The sequence below is a fragment of the Entelurus aequoreus genome, linkage group LG03 (assembly GCF_033978785.1).
Source record: "Entelurus aequoreus isolate RoL-2023_Sb linkage group LG03, RoL_Eaeq_v1.1, whole genome shotgun sequence".
Classification (NCBI taxonomy): Eukaryota; Metazoa; Chordata; class Actinopteri; order Syngnathiformes; family Syngnathidae; genus Entelurus; species Entelurus aequoreus.
In genome coordinates, this window is record NC_084733.1 from 65,064,969 (window position 1) to 65,079,490 (window position 14,522).

Genomic DNA, 14,522 nt, shown 5'->3' on the forward strand with positions numbered 1-14,522 from the left:
TGTGTAAGCCTGCAGTGTGTCTCTGTTCCGCGGCCTTGATGTCGTACAGCCGATAAGTCCAAAGTCAACAACAACAGGTGTGTGTCCATGAGAGACAAGAAGGGAGTTTGTTGTGTCTTCGCCGCACTGTCCTTCGGGAGAGTCTCGAAGCCAGGGAAACAATCCAAGTTAGAATGTTTTGTATACGAGTGAAAATAAAATTTGCTTTTCACTCTAAATTGTCTATGACTGGTCCTCAAAATCCTGCGGGGCAGACAGTCCGATGTGATCCACATCACAAGAGTGTCCACAGTTCTTCCCGCATCCTCCAATCATTTGTGGCAGCTTTGGGGTACTTTGAAGACTGCCAGCAACTTCCAATTTGTCGACAAACCAGAGCAAGGCTTACTCCAATCAGCAGATGTCCTGTTGTCATAATTCCGAATAGGTAGATATCTTCACGTCCTCGACTGAAAAGGGACGCCAGGCACGCGGCACTCCTTCTCCCAAGAGTCCGTCGCGTGTCCAGCAACAACCGCTCCGTCACGACAAGCAGGTTCCCCCAAACCCAAGATCTTGTCAATTTCGTTAGTCAGTTTCTTAACTTTTTTGTTGCCTCTTTTTGCACTGCTCTCCAAATCTAAACATTGGAACTATTTAACTGCTCTCCAAATCTAAACATTGGAACTATTTAACTGGTTAAATAGTTCCAATGTTTAGATTTGGAGAGCAGTGCAAAAAGAGGCAACAAAAAAGTTAAGACAAGACAATGAAGCAAGCAAGAGAGATAAGGGAGAGGAAAAGGGAGCGTCCGCCCTCAATGATTGCCAGTAGGTGGAGCTACTGGGAGGAGTCCTTTGTTGGGTTAGCGATGCTACTGTACTGAACAAATAGTTAGGATTGTTTTTATTGAGGCGGATGAGATTGGAGTAGTAATTAGTTTTAGCTAAGGTAAGCGCGTGTTTATAAGTTATTAAACTATCACTCCATGCTTGATGGAAAACCTCAAGTTTAGCCGCACGCCATTTGCGTTCCATCTTTCACCATGATAGTTTAAGAGCTCTGGTTTCTCCTGTAAACCAGGGGGTACACCTTTTAGGGGCCTTTTTTAGCTTTAGCGGTGCTATACTATCAATGGCGTTGCGCAGGGCATCATTAAATTTGTTAGTGAAGTTATCGAAAGAGCCCACATAATTTGGGAATGGCACCATTACCGAAGGCAGTAGGCCAGCAAGAGTCCTAGTTGTGACAGCATTAATGTTGCGGCTGCTAAAGCAGTGGTCATAGTAGCTTGTTGACACTAAGTCACAACTTCAAATTTAATAAGGTAATGATCGGACATTACTTTAGTGTACGGGAGGTGATGACAAGGACTATTTAACATAATGTCCTTTTTTGCTGCTTCAACACAGCTCAATCAACACAGAAAAAGGTAGAGTGAAATAACTTAGTTGTTAACTGTAGGTCAATAATGCTTGTCTTTCTCTCACAGACAGGGCTTTACTGTCCGTAACACACACGCACGCACACACTGCAAAATGAGCTAACGTTACACTAAAAGCTAATTAGCCTTCAACTCAAGGACTGCGAGCGAGCTAAGCTGGCGCTTATGTTTCTAGAACGTCAACGGGCTCATAGCGATATTACTAGTAGTTGACTTGGAAGTGTTTATTATAATTTGGGGAGAGCCCGCTGCATTATGCTCACCTGCTAAACACTTTTCTGCTCAACCCACCGTCTCTCCTCTCTGCCTGCCTGAGCACTGATTCCATGCGCTCTGAATAAGCACTGCTGATTGGCTGTTACATGCGCTCTGAATACGCACTGCTGGTTGGCTGTTACATGTGCTCTGAATACGCATTGCTGATTGGCTGTTACCGCTCTGCATTTAACCAATCAGATGGTTCTGTGGGTGGGACAATGCTGGGTGCTGCAGAGACGTACTGACAGAGGCACAGGCGGAACTAAGCGGAGCAGCTTGTTAAGACTTTAGTTTAGGCGGTGGCTCTTTGTTGTTAAGGCGGCCACCTTAACAACAAAGCGCTGCGGGAAACCCTGATATTAGTGCAACTCCTCCATCCCTTTTAAGGAGACGGGCAATATGTGCATTCGTATAGTTAGGAGGAGATACCTCGTTAAGCGGGAAAGATTAATCTTGGTTCAGCCAGGTTTCGCTGAAATCAATGACGATTGTTGTCTCTAATGACCTCATTAACTAATACCGTTTTGGGAGAAAATGATCTGATGTTTAAAAAGCCCATATTATAGGTAGTGGGATGCTTTGAGGCGTTTTTGTTAATGTTATCCGTAGTAGTGATATTGATAACATTACGTTTATTTTATGTAGTGCACCTCAAATAATTTCGACCATATCTAGGAATTGACAAAATGGGGATCTTCAGATTATTTGCTTGGTGCTGTGATAGATTAAACGTGTCATAATTTGCCACTTCAGTAGAATGGATGTTCACTTCTAGCACAGTCACTACAGAAAAAACATTGTGTGAGTTGTGTATAATCCTAGGAGAAATGCTGTGTGTGCAGAAATTTTCCAGCCTGACGCTGGTTAGTTCTAGCTTAACTGACTCCTCACCCAGACTAACAGACACTGTAATTGCCTGTGTCTGAGTTTGCTCTAGTGTAGTTAGTCAAGTGTGACTCAAACAGTAATCTATGTTACTAGAGTGATGGCGTTTTACCGGTTAGGGTGAGGGCCGCCCCTAATCAGCAAGCCCGTTTTATCCCCAGAAAGAGGGCCAATTATCAATAAACGTTAGTCCCTGTTCTCTACAAAAACTAGTCAGCCACTTGTTAAGCGAGACTAATCATTGCCTCTCTCACAGGTAGGGAGCCAGAGACAAGTACTCGATGCCTGGACATCTTTCTAGCGAGATTACAAGTCCTAGCTATGTTTCTCTTTGTAATCTCTGACTGCCTCATCCTAATGTCATTGGAGGGAGCCAACGTGTACAACTATGTTCGCGTAGCTAGTGGTGCGATTAGCCTGTCGTACGTGTTTACTAGGCCTGTTGCGTGTTATCTCCCTAAGATTAGCTTCAAGGTTAATGTTAATTATGGCTGGTTTGCTAAGCTGTGTGTTCCGGGTGATGGAGTCCCCTATGACTAAGGTGTGGTGCCGGGTAGACTGGGGTGTAGGACAAGTTAAAGGCATACTTGCCAACCCTCCCGGATTTTCCGGGAGACTCCCGGAATTCAGCGCTTCTCCCGAAAACCTCCCGGAAGAAATTTTCTCCCGAAAATCTCCCGGAATTCAGCCGGAGCTGGAGGCCACGCCCCTTCCAGCTCCATGCGGACCTGAGTGGGGACAGCGGCGACAGTCTGTTTTCACGTCCGCTTTCCCACGATATAAACAGCGTGCCTGCCCAATCACGTTATAACTGTAGAATGATCGAGGGCGAGTTCTTGGTTTTGTTATGTGGGTTTATTGTTAGGCAGTTTCATTAACGTCCTCCCAGCACGGTAACAACACACAACAACAGCAGTTACGTTTTCGTCTACCATAAAGCAGTTCGTCTGCCGTGAACAGCAACGTTGTGACACTCTTAAACAGGACAATACTGCCATCTACTGGATAGCCTCCGGAACACTGAAATTCAAGTATTTCTTTTATTTATAGGTATAATAAAATACAATTTAAAAAAAAAAATATATATATATATATATATATATATATATATATATATATATATATATATATATATATATATATATGAAATATTCGAGTTGGTGAATTCTAGCTGTAAATATACTCCTCCCCTCTTAACCACGCCCCCCGCCCCCAACCACACACCCACCCCGCCCCCGCCCCACCCCCCGGAATCGGAGGTCTCAAGGTCGGCAAGTATGGGTAAAGGGCTAAATCTATTATGCGTCTCAACCGGTTCACTGTTGCTTGTAGGCCGCTTAGGGCTGCTACAAACTGGGCTAGTTAGCTCGCTACTGCTAATGCTACAAGATGTGTCTGCAGCGTCTAAAGTTATGAAATTACTCTACTCTAGTTGGCGGACACAGTCTTGTAGTAGGGCCAACCTATCCATGAGAACGGTGCACGAAGAGCAGGGAGCCATACTCACGTTGTTTCTTTCACCAAGTCCAGTTCTTGCTGTCTTTAGAGAAGTGGTTGCAAGGTGTGGGAGCAGATTCCTTCAGACAGCAGCTAGCTAGCAGAAAGAGGGGCGGTGAGACAGAGAGTGGGTGGTTTGTAAGTTAGATAAGACTAAGCTTTCTTTATTCCCTCACTTGTTTGGGAAGGAATAAAGCTTTCTTTATTCCTTCCCAAACATGGGAAGGAATAAAGAAAGCTGTAAAACAATTAGAAGCACACAGATCGAAAATAATACTTAGCTTTTTTCACAACAGCGAGCAGTCACTCACAGCAAACATGTAACAGTTTTAATGAAGTTTTCATATTTAAGTTTCTGTTTTTGGCAAATATCAAATTAAATAAAATAATACACATATTTGACCAAATTGTATTGGAACCACTTGACTTGCATTTTTGCAGTAGGTCTCTAAAAACAGCAGTGCTCCTGTCATATAAAGGATCTTTGATGAGTGTTTTTGCAGTAGGTCCCTAAAAACAGCAGTGCTCCTGTCATATAAAGGAGCTTTGACTAGTGTTTTTGCAGTAGGTCCCTAAAAACAGCAGAGCTCCCGTCATATAAAGGATCTTTGACTGGTGTTTTTGCAGTAGGTCCCTAAAAACAGCAGTGCTCCTGTCATATAAAGGATCTTTGACTGGTGTTTTTGCAGGAGGTCCCTAAAAACAGCAGAGCTCCTGTCATATAAAGGATCTTTGACTGGTGTGTTTTTGCAGTAGGTCCCTAAAAACAGCAGTGCTCCTGTCATATAAAGGATCTTTGACTGGTGTTTTTGCAGTAGGTCCCTAAAAACAGCAGAGCGTGTGATTTTGCCGGACCCATTATTGCACACAAAACTTCAGAGGTCGGTGTTGGCAATCCAAGGAGGGAGTTTGTGCGTCTGTTCTTTGACCACTTGTACGGCAATGAATCATGATTAAAAACGTTCCCCCCGCAGACGTGATAAAAAGCGTTTACGAAGGGGAAGGGTTGCTTCTCGTCCAAATGTTTACGCACTGTTGTGACACGCAGCATGCTGTGAGATACACGGGAGGGGGAAGCAAAAGGGTGATTTTAATATTCGTTTGACAGCCACTCACCCGTTTAACCCAAACAGCTGTCGAGGAAACAACTTCCTGCGGCGCGCGTCATTAATTGCACCTAATTACAAGCCGCACATGAAAACAAAATGTTTATTTGATGTCGGCGAGCTTCACTTCCGACTGTCTGCGAGTCACAGCAGCATTTAGTTGGAGCTTTAATTCTTTGTTTTTGTGAGGCGTTTGTCAGCTGTCAACCTGGACGACGGCTGCCCCCTGGTGGCCGAGTCGTGCAATACAGCATCGATACATTCTGTACTATTAGAGATTGGGGGCTTTTACAAATGATCATGAGGTTTTCATAATCTTTTCATTAAAGTCATTGAAAATATTTTTGATAGTCATTATTTTTTATAAATGAAAAAAAACATATTTACTAGATGAGGCAATTCCTGAAGGAATTGCGAGTGAATGCTCTAATGCTGAAGTTGAACTGAAATGCTGACAGAATGTTGTATAAATGTAAGAATAGTTTGAATGTTGGAATAGTTTGAATTTTCAGGAAAACCAGAATTTGGTTTGGAACTTGGGAAAGTGTTAGTTTGAATGTCCAGGATGAGTGGAATGTGTTGATGTTGGAAGGGTTTGAATAGGTTGAAAAATGTGGGAATTGTGCAACTTGGAAAAATGTCCCATTCATTTCAATGAGAATTTCCTGGAAATTTGGGGATTTTGGGAAAAGCAGGATTTAAAAAAAACAGATTACTAAGCGTGAATGTCCTGAATGAGCTGAATTGGTTGGTGTTGGAATTATTTAAAGCGGTCGAGATATGTTGAAGTAGTCACATTTTTTTAATTGAAAAATGGTATTATGTAATTTCGGGAAAACCGGGAATTTTTCAAGTTCTTAAACCAACTTAGTTGTTTGTCCTAACTAAGAGAAATGTTTTGACAGTGGAACAGTTTAAATGGGTTGAAAAATGTGAAAGGAGTCACAGCCATTGGCGTTGTTAGGCCTATTTTAGGGGGGCTCAAGCCCCCCTAAAATATTCTTAAGCCCCCCTAAATAATTTGGTGTTATATTTTTTTTATTATTTTTTTTTTACAAATACATGCCGACATATTCATTATAAAGTGGCCCGAATATGAGTTTTAATAAATAATCATATAACCTGTCATTATTCACTCAGTTTCCCCTCACTTCATAGCGTAAGGTATAGAGAGCCCCTTTAGTGCGTCGGTATCCAATCTATAAATAGAAAGATGTCCAGGCATCGAGTAATTGTCTCTGGCCCCCTGCCTGCGAGAGGCAATGATGAGAGATATAGCAGATTAGTCTCGCTTAACAAGTGGCTGTCTAGCTGCTGTAGGCAACAGGGACTAACGTTTATTGATAACTGGCCCTCTTTCTGGGGCAAACCAGGCTTGCTGATGAGAGACGGCCTTCCCCCTAACCAGGAAGGCGCCATCATCCTGTCTAGAAACATAGACTACTATTTAAGTCTCACTTGACTGACTATACTAGAGCAAGCCCGGTCACAGGCAATTACAATGTCAGTTAAGCTAGAACTAGCCAGCGCCAGGCTGGATAATCCATGTACGCATAGCAATTCTCTTAGAATAATACACAATTCACATAATGTTTTTTCTGTTGTGTCTGTGTCAGAGGTGGACATGCATTCTACTGAGGTGGCAAATTATGATATGTCCAGTCTATTGCAGCACCAAGCAAACAATCGGAAAATTACCGTCATATCAATTCCTAGATATGGTCGAAACTATTTAAAGTGCACTACGCATAATAAACGCAACATTGTTAATATTGCCACTACGGATAATCTTAACAAAAACTCGTCAAAACAGCCCAATACCTATAATATGGGCTTTTTAAACATAAGATCATTGTCTCCCAAGGCGTTATTAGTTAATGAGGTCATTAGAGACAACAATCTTAACGTCATTGGTCTTAGCGAAACCTGGCTCAAACCAGACAAATTTTTTGCGCTCAATGAGGCATCTCCTAACTATACGAATGTGCATGTTGCCCGTCCTCTTAAAAGGGGAGGGGGTGTCGCACTAATATACAATGAAAATTTCAACCTTACCCCTAACCTAAATAATAAATATAAATCGTTTGAGGTGCTTACTATGAGGTCTGTCACACCGCTACCTCTCGACCTGGCTGTTATCTACCGCCCCCCTGGGCCCTATTCGGACTTTATCAGTGAATTCTCAGAGTTCGTTGCTGATCTAGTGACGCACGCCGACAATATAATCATAATGGGGGACTTTAATATCCATATGAATACCCCAACGGACCCTCAGTGCGTGGCGCTCCAAACCATAATTGATAGCTGTGGTCTTACACAAATAATACATGAACCCACGCATCGCAACGGTAATACAATAGATCTAGTGCTTGTCAGGGGTGTCACCACCTCCAAAGTTATGATACTTCCATATACTAAAGTAATGTCCGACCATTACCTTATAAAATTTGAAGTTTTGACTCATTGTCAACAAGCTAATAATAATAATAACTGCTATAGCGGCCGCAACATTAATGCTGCCACAACGATGACTCTTGCTGACCTACTGCCTTCGGTAATGGCACCATTCCCAAATTATGTCGGCTCTATTGATAACCTCACTAACAACTTTGACGATGCCTTGCGCGAAATTATTGATAGTATAGCACCGCTAGAGCAAAAAAGGGCCCCTAAAATGCGCACCCCATGGTTTACAGAAGAAATTAGAGCTCATAAATTATCATGTAGAAAACTGGAACGCAAATGGCGCGCGACTAAACTTGAGGTTTTCCATCAAGCATGGAGTGATAGTTTAATAACTTATAAACGCATGCTTACCTTAGCTAAAGCTAAATACTACTCAAATCTCATCCGCCTCAACAAAAACGATCCTAAATTTCTGTTTAGTACAGTAGCATCGCTAACCCAACAAGGGACTCCTCCCAGTAGCTCCACCCACTCGGCAGATGATTTTATGAATTTCTTTAATAAGAAAATTTAACTCATTAGAAAGGAGATTAAAGACAACGCATCCCAGCTACAACTGGGTTCTATTAACACAAATACGACTGTATATACGACGGACACTGCCCTCCAAAATAGTCTCTCAATTTTTGATGAAATAACATTAGAGGAATTATTACAGCGTGTAAGTGGGATAAAACAAACAACATGTTTACTTGACCCACTTCCTGGGAAACTTATCAAGGAACTGTTTGTATTATTAGGTCCATCAGTGTTAAATATTATAAACGTATCACTTTCCTCCGGCACTGTTCCCCTAGCATTCAAAAAAGCGGTTATTCATCCTCTGCTCAAAAGACCTAACCTCGATCCTGACCTCATGGTAAACTACCGACCGGTCTCCCACCTTCCGTTTATTTCCAAAATTCTCGAAAAAATTGTTGCACAGCAGCTAAATGAACACTTAGTGACTAACAATCTCTGTGAACCTTTTCAATCCGGTTTCAGGGCAAATCACTCTACGGAGACAGCCCTCGCAAAAATGACTAATGATCTATTGCTAACGATGGATTCTGATGCGTCATCTATGTTGCTGCTTCTTGATCTTAGCGCCACTTTCGATACCGTCGATCATAATATTTTATTAGAGCGTATCAAAACACGTATTGGTATGTCAGACTTAGCCTTGTCTTGGTTTAACTCTTATCTTACTGACAGGATGCAGTGCGTCTCCCATAACAATGTGACCTCGGACTATGTCAAGGTAACGTGCGGAGTTCCCCAGGGTTCGGTTCTTGGCCCTGCACTCTTTAGTATTTACATGCTGCCGCTGGGTGACATCACACGCAAGTACGGTGTTAGCTTTCACTGTTATGCTGATGACACTCAACTCTACATGTCCCTAAAGCTGACCAACACGCCGGATTGTAGTCAGCTGGAGGCGTGTCTTAATGAAATTAAACAATGGATGTCCGCTAACTTTTTGCAACTCAACGCTAAGAAAACGGAAATGCTGATTATCGGTCCTGCTAGACACCAACATCTATTTAATAATACCACCTTAACATTTGACAACCAAACAATTACACAAGGCGACTCGGTAAAGAATCTGGGTATTATCTTCGACCCAACTCTCTCGTTTGAGTCACACATTAAGAGTGTTACTAAAACGGCCTTCTTTCATCTCCGTAATATCGCTAAAATTCGTTCCATCTTGTCCACTAGCGACGCTGAGATCATTATTCATGCGTTCATTACGTCTCGTCTCGATTACTGTAACATATTATTTTCGGGTCTCCCTATGTCTAGCATTAAAAGATTACAGTTTGGTACAAAATGCGGCTGCTAGACTTTTGACAAAAACAAGAAAGTTTGATCATATTACACCTATACTGGCTCACCTGCACTGGCTTCCTGTGCACTTAAGATGCGACTTTAAGGTTTTACTACTTACGTATAAAATACTACACGGTTTAGCTCCAGCCTATCTCGCCGATTGTATTGTACCATTTGTCCCGACAAGAAATCTGCGTTCAAAGAACTCCGGCTTATTAGTGATTCCCAGAGCCAAAAAAAAGTCTGCGGGCTATAGAGCGTTTTCTATTCGGGCTCCAGTACTCTGGAATGCCCTCCCGGTAACAGTTAGAGATGCTACCTCAGTAGAAGCATTTAAGTCCCATCTTAAAACTCATTTGTATAATCTAGCCTTTAAATAGACCCCCCTTTTTTTAGACCAGTTGATCTGCCGTTTCTTTTCTTCTCTCCTCTTCTCCCCTGTCCCTTGCGAGGGGGAGTTGCATAGGTCCGGTGGCCATGGATGAAGTGCTGGCTGTCCAGAGTCGGGACCCCGGGTGGACCACTAGCCTGTGCATCGGTTGGGGACATCTCTGCGCTGCTGACCCGTCTCCGCTCGGGATGGTTTCCTGTTGGCCCCACTGTGGACTGGACTCCCGCTGATGTGTTGGATCCACTGTGGACTGGACTTTCACAATGTTATGTCAGACCCACTCGACAACCATTGCTTTCGGTCTCCCCTAGAGGGGGGGGGGGGGGGGGGTTACCCACATATGCGGTCCTCTCCAAGGTTTCTCATAGTCATTCACCGACGTCCCACTGGGGTGAGTTTTTCCTTGCCCGTATGTGGGCTCTGTACCGAGGATGTCGTTGTGGCTTGTACAGCCCTTTGAGACACTTGTGATTTAGGGCTATATAAATAAACATTGATTGATTGATTTTTTTTTTTTTTTTTTTTTTTTACAAATACATGCCGACATATTCATTATAAAGTGGCCCGAATATGAGTTTTAATAAATAATCATATAACCTGTCATTATTCACTCAGTTTCCCCTCACTTCATAGCGTAAGGTATAGAGAGCCCCTTTAGTGCGTCGGTATCCAATCCATTCCACTTGTTCATATAGAAAATGCCCACATCACTCAAAATCCAGTCCGCATTTTCTCTGCGACCTTGCTTGCGGTCCTTGGACTTGTTTATATAGAAAATGCCCACATCACTCAAAATCCAGTCTGCATTTTCTCTGCGACCTTGCTTGCGGTCCTGCAGGTGTACGAAGCACATTCGCGCACAGCACTGCAGAACAAGAACGTGAACGGATGCAAAATGGACATAGGAAACTTTTTCAAGAAAGTAATATTCATCACTGCTTGTAGTCAAATGTATTAGCTGCACTTAACACCAGGTCTGTGTTTGACAAAAAGTTACATTCCCGCTCTAGAACAATGCTGCTACTTAGTTAGTTAGTTAGCCTGAAATGCATCATGAAGGTCCTGGTTATTTATAAAGTAAATGTGCACTCTTTTTTACCATTTGCTATCTTTGGGGTTACTTCCTTCTGTAACATCAGCTTTGTTTCTCACTTTACACAGCTCATTCACGTATGACTTGGAATGATACTCGAAACCGGTTTTCCCGGTTGTTCGATAAGAAAAGAACCGAGTCCTCAGATTCGAATCCCTTTTTGAGAACCGGTACCCGTTATCGAGACCACTATAGTAAAGAAAAAGAGTTGGTTCTTTATTCGACTCCCTGGGACCAATCCCTTCCCGACCAGAAATGCCCCGTGAGACATCACAAGAAATGATGTCACGTAGCTCAGTCATTAGACGCAGATAGCGAAAGCAGGAAAAAAATGCACCGGAAAAAGCGCTCCAAGGTGTAATAAAGTTCAAAACAAAAGGTATAATCCAATGAATAACTTTACTGAGAGATTTGAGCAGGGTACAAACACATGACGAACACTTTTACGACCAACCGGAAACATAGCAACAAGGCTAGCAACGCACTTCCTTTACGGCAGCTGTCGCAACGTTCTTAAAGCAAACGCAGCACATACATATATATACAACATACTATATGACATCTCCCTTTTTTAACTTTTGTTTTTCTTTCCTTGTAAACAAAACAAAATCACACTGTATATGTGTTGTCTGTCTAATTATAAATAATGCAGACGAGGCGTGTTGGCTGAGTTCTTGACGTTTACTTTCACAGCGTGCTCATAACCTCATTCTTAGCTGCCGGGTGATGACATGCAACAACACTTTTCGGGGCTACCGCGCATGCTCGTCACTCCCGTTGCATGCTGGTGTGACAGTTTGACCCCACACTGTCACTGTTTGACCTTTGGACTTCCTCACAAACCGTGCACATTTGTTAGGAAGTTCAACATGCAAACATTCAATCTTGTTAGCTAGTGAAAAGCATGTGCTCAACAAACAACTTGTTACCTGTCACTCACCATGGCTCTGAACAATTGACTAAAAGAGTCAGAGTGGGGCTTAGGGCTTTATATAGGTGAACACACCTGCATTCACTAATTAGGCCAAATTTGGGTCGAACCATGATTATCAAAAGCTGGGTATTACAGAAGGACACTGGACATTTGAAAGTTGTGTTGTCTAAAGCCTGAATATACTGTGTACAAAAATGACTGCTCTACACATGCAAAAGTACTATGTGAATACTTTTTAGACATGTGATGGTTATTTATGGTGTAATTTGCAAAATAACTGTTTTCTTAATTCCCCCTGTCAAATTAGTCCCAGCTAGTGGGCGGGTCTATGAGCTATTTAAGTTGGAAAATGCCGTTTTTCTGACAGTCTGCTGTCGGTCACTGCCAGAGGAGGTTCTCTGTCCTGAGCAGGAGTTTCGGTCTCCATGCATCATCTACTGAGATTGTAGGTGCTTTGATTTCCTGTCATTGTTTACCTTTTGACACTTTTTTTGGGATTTCAATAAATGTTTGTAAACTGTTACCAACTGCGTGCCTTGCCATCCTTGATTTGAAAGTCTGGTTTGCAACGGTTACATTACCTTCACCCGAGGTGGGGTGTGACATATGATGGCAGTGGTGGGATGGCAAGCCGCAGAGTTTACAACACACCTGGCAGAGGGCAGGCCAGAACTGGTTTGAGATCCCAGGTGTCAAAGGTGACAATGACAGAGGAGACTGATGAGATGGCTGGTCGAGGGGCCACAGCGATGAGGCTGGACTGGACGACTATGGCTGAGGAGCGTGAAGTTGGATGGAACACAGAGGAGTCTGAAGAAGACGTCAAAGGTTTTGAGAACTCTGGGGCTAGGCGTAAGCAGCATAGGAAGGGTTCTGGGAAGGTTAGGTGGTCTGCTGAGCCACCAAAGACTGAAAGAGTGCTAAGTGAACCTACCCTGGTTAACATGTTCCAAGACTTTTTGATTGGACAGCAACGTAGGGAAGCTATCCTAGTCCGTGAACTCCAGGAGTTAAAAAATGTCTGTACAAGGCCTAGCCTAGATCACTTACTCACTAACCAAATGCTAACCGTACTACTGATGATAGTCGTTATGAGCAGTCGCCCAAACCCAAACCCAGAACTCGCCCACAGCCAACTCCTAGTCCTCAAGCGTCGCCGTCCAGAGATTCCTTGCCACCTGACCATCATCTCCGACAAGGCCCAAAGATGCTCCCTTTCCAGCAGGGTGAGGACATCGAAAACTTTCTTGTCCGCTTCGAGCGCATCGCTCGCACCTGGGGCTGGCCTCAGTCTGACTGGACCTGCCAACGTCTATACTGACCTTAAAGAAGCCCTCCTTGCTAAGTTTGATATCTCTCCTGAGACTTATAGGCTCCAGTTCCGGTCAACCTACATTCCCCCTGGTGAATCTCCCAAGGAGACTTACAACAGACTCAAAGGTCTCTACAGAAGATGGATCAAGCCAGAGCAGCGTTCCAAAGAAGACATTGCAGAGCTTTTCATTCTGGAGCAAATGCTTCGCATGCTGCCCAACGAAATGAAGACTTGGGTCAAGGAACATGAGCCAGAAGATGGACTTACTGCTGCTAAACTTGCAGGCCAGTACTTGAATGCTCGTAAAGGACTCCGAATGCCAAGGCAGCAGAACAACCATGTAGCAGCCCAAGGTGCAGCCGACCTGTCACACCAAAGAGGTGTGCAGAAAGCAGGTGGTTACAGCACCTCAGGGGACAACAGATTGTTCCCGAGACAGAGTCCAGTGAAGGATCTCATCTGCTACCACTGCCAACAGCCAGGGCATCGAGCCCCAGTGTGCCCCTTGAAACAGAAGACCTGGTATGACCGGAAAGCACGTCACAGGGTGCTACAGCCAGGTCAAAAGGTCATGCTCTCGCTTCCAACCTCAAGTCATAAACTGCTGGCCCAATGGAAAGGTCCCTACTCCGTGGTCAGACAAGCTGGTCCAGTTACTTATGAGATCTCACATCCGGATAAAGGAAAGGCATCCTAAGTGTACCACATCAACCTTCTGAAGGAATGGAAGGAGAGGAAATCCTCTGTGGAAGGAAAGGATGTCCAGGCCAGTCAAGTACCTATACTCAAAGCAAGAAGTTGCAAGAGAAAAAGGTGATGCTGGCACGGGAAGTGGAAATGGAGGATGATGTGGAGGAGACAGATCTGTCCATGCTCACTACACCACAGAAACCTGATGTAAGCCACTTGTCTGCACAATCTGCCCTTAAACTATTGCAAGTGTGTGAAGAATTCCCAGTATTGTTCAGTGGAAAGCCCGGAAGGACTCCACTAATTGAACATGTCATTCACTTAAAAAACCCAACACCTATCCGTCAGCGCCCATACAGAGTGCCTGAGCGGATGGTGGAGCCCCTCAACCATGAAATCCAAACCATGCTGGATCTAGGAGTAATTGAACCCTCAAACAGTGAGTGGTGTAACCCCATTGTCCTCGTTCCTAAAAAAGACAACACTATACGAGTATGTAATTACCTACGCAAAGTAAATGCCGTTTCTAAATTTGATGCTTATCCCATGCCACGTATTGATGAACTTCTTGAGAAGCTTGGCAAAGCTGTGTTCATAACCACCCTTGACCTGTGTAAGGGATACTGGCAAGTCCCTTTAAAGAAGGAGTCAA

At 43.6% G+C, this 14,522-nt stretch overlaps 1 long non-coding RNA gene across 1 annotated transcript; it reads right to left on the reverse strand.

Moving 5' to 3' along the window:
* Positions 1 to 683: 683 nt before the first annotated feature.
* LOC133645746 (uncharacterized) lies at positions 684 to 5,312 on the reverse strand. Its single transcript, XR_009825200.1, has 3 exons — positions 5,180 to 5,312; positions 4,074 to 4,160; positions 684 to 3,294 (listed from the first exon to the last, which is right to left on the reverse strand). It is a non-coding gene; the product is annotated as an uncharacterized LOC133645746 (long non-coding RNA).
* Positions 5,313 to 14,522: the final 9,210 nt, after the last annotated feature.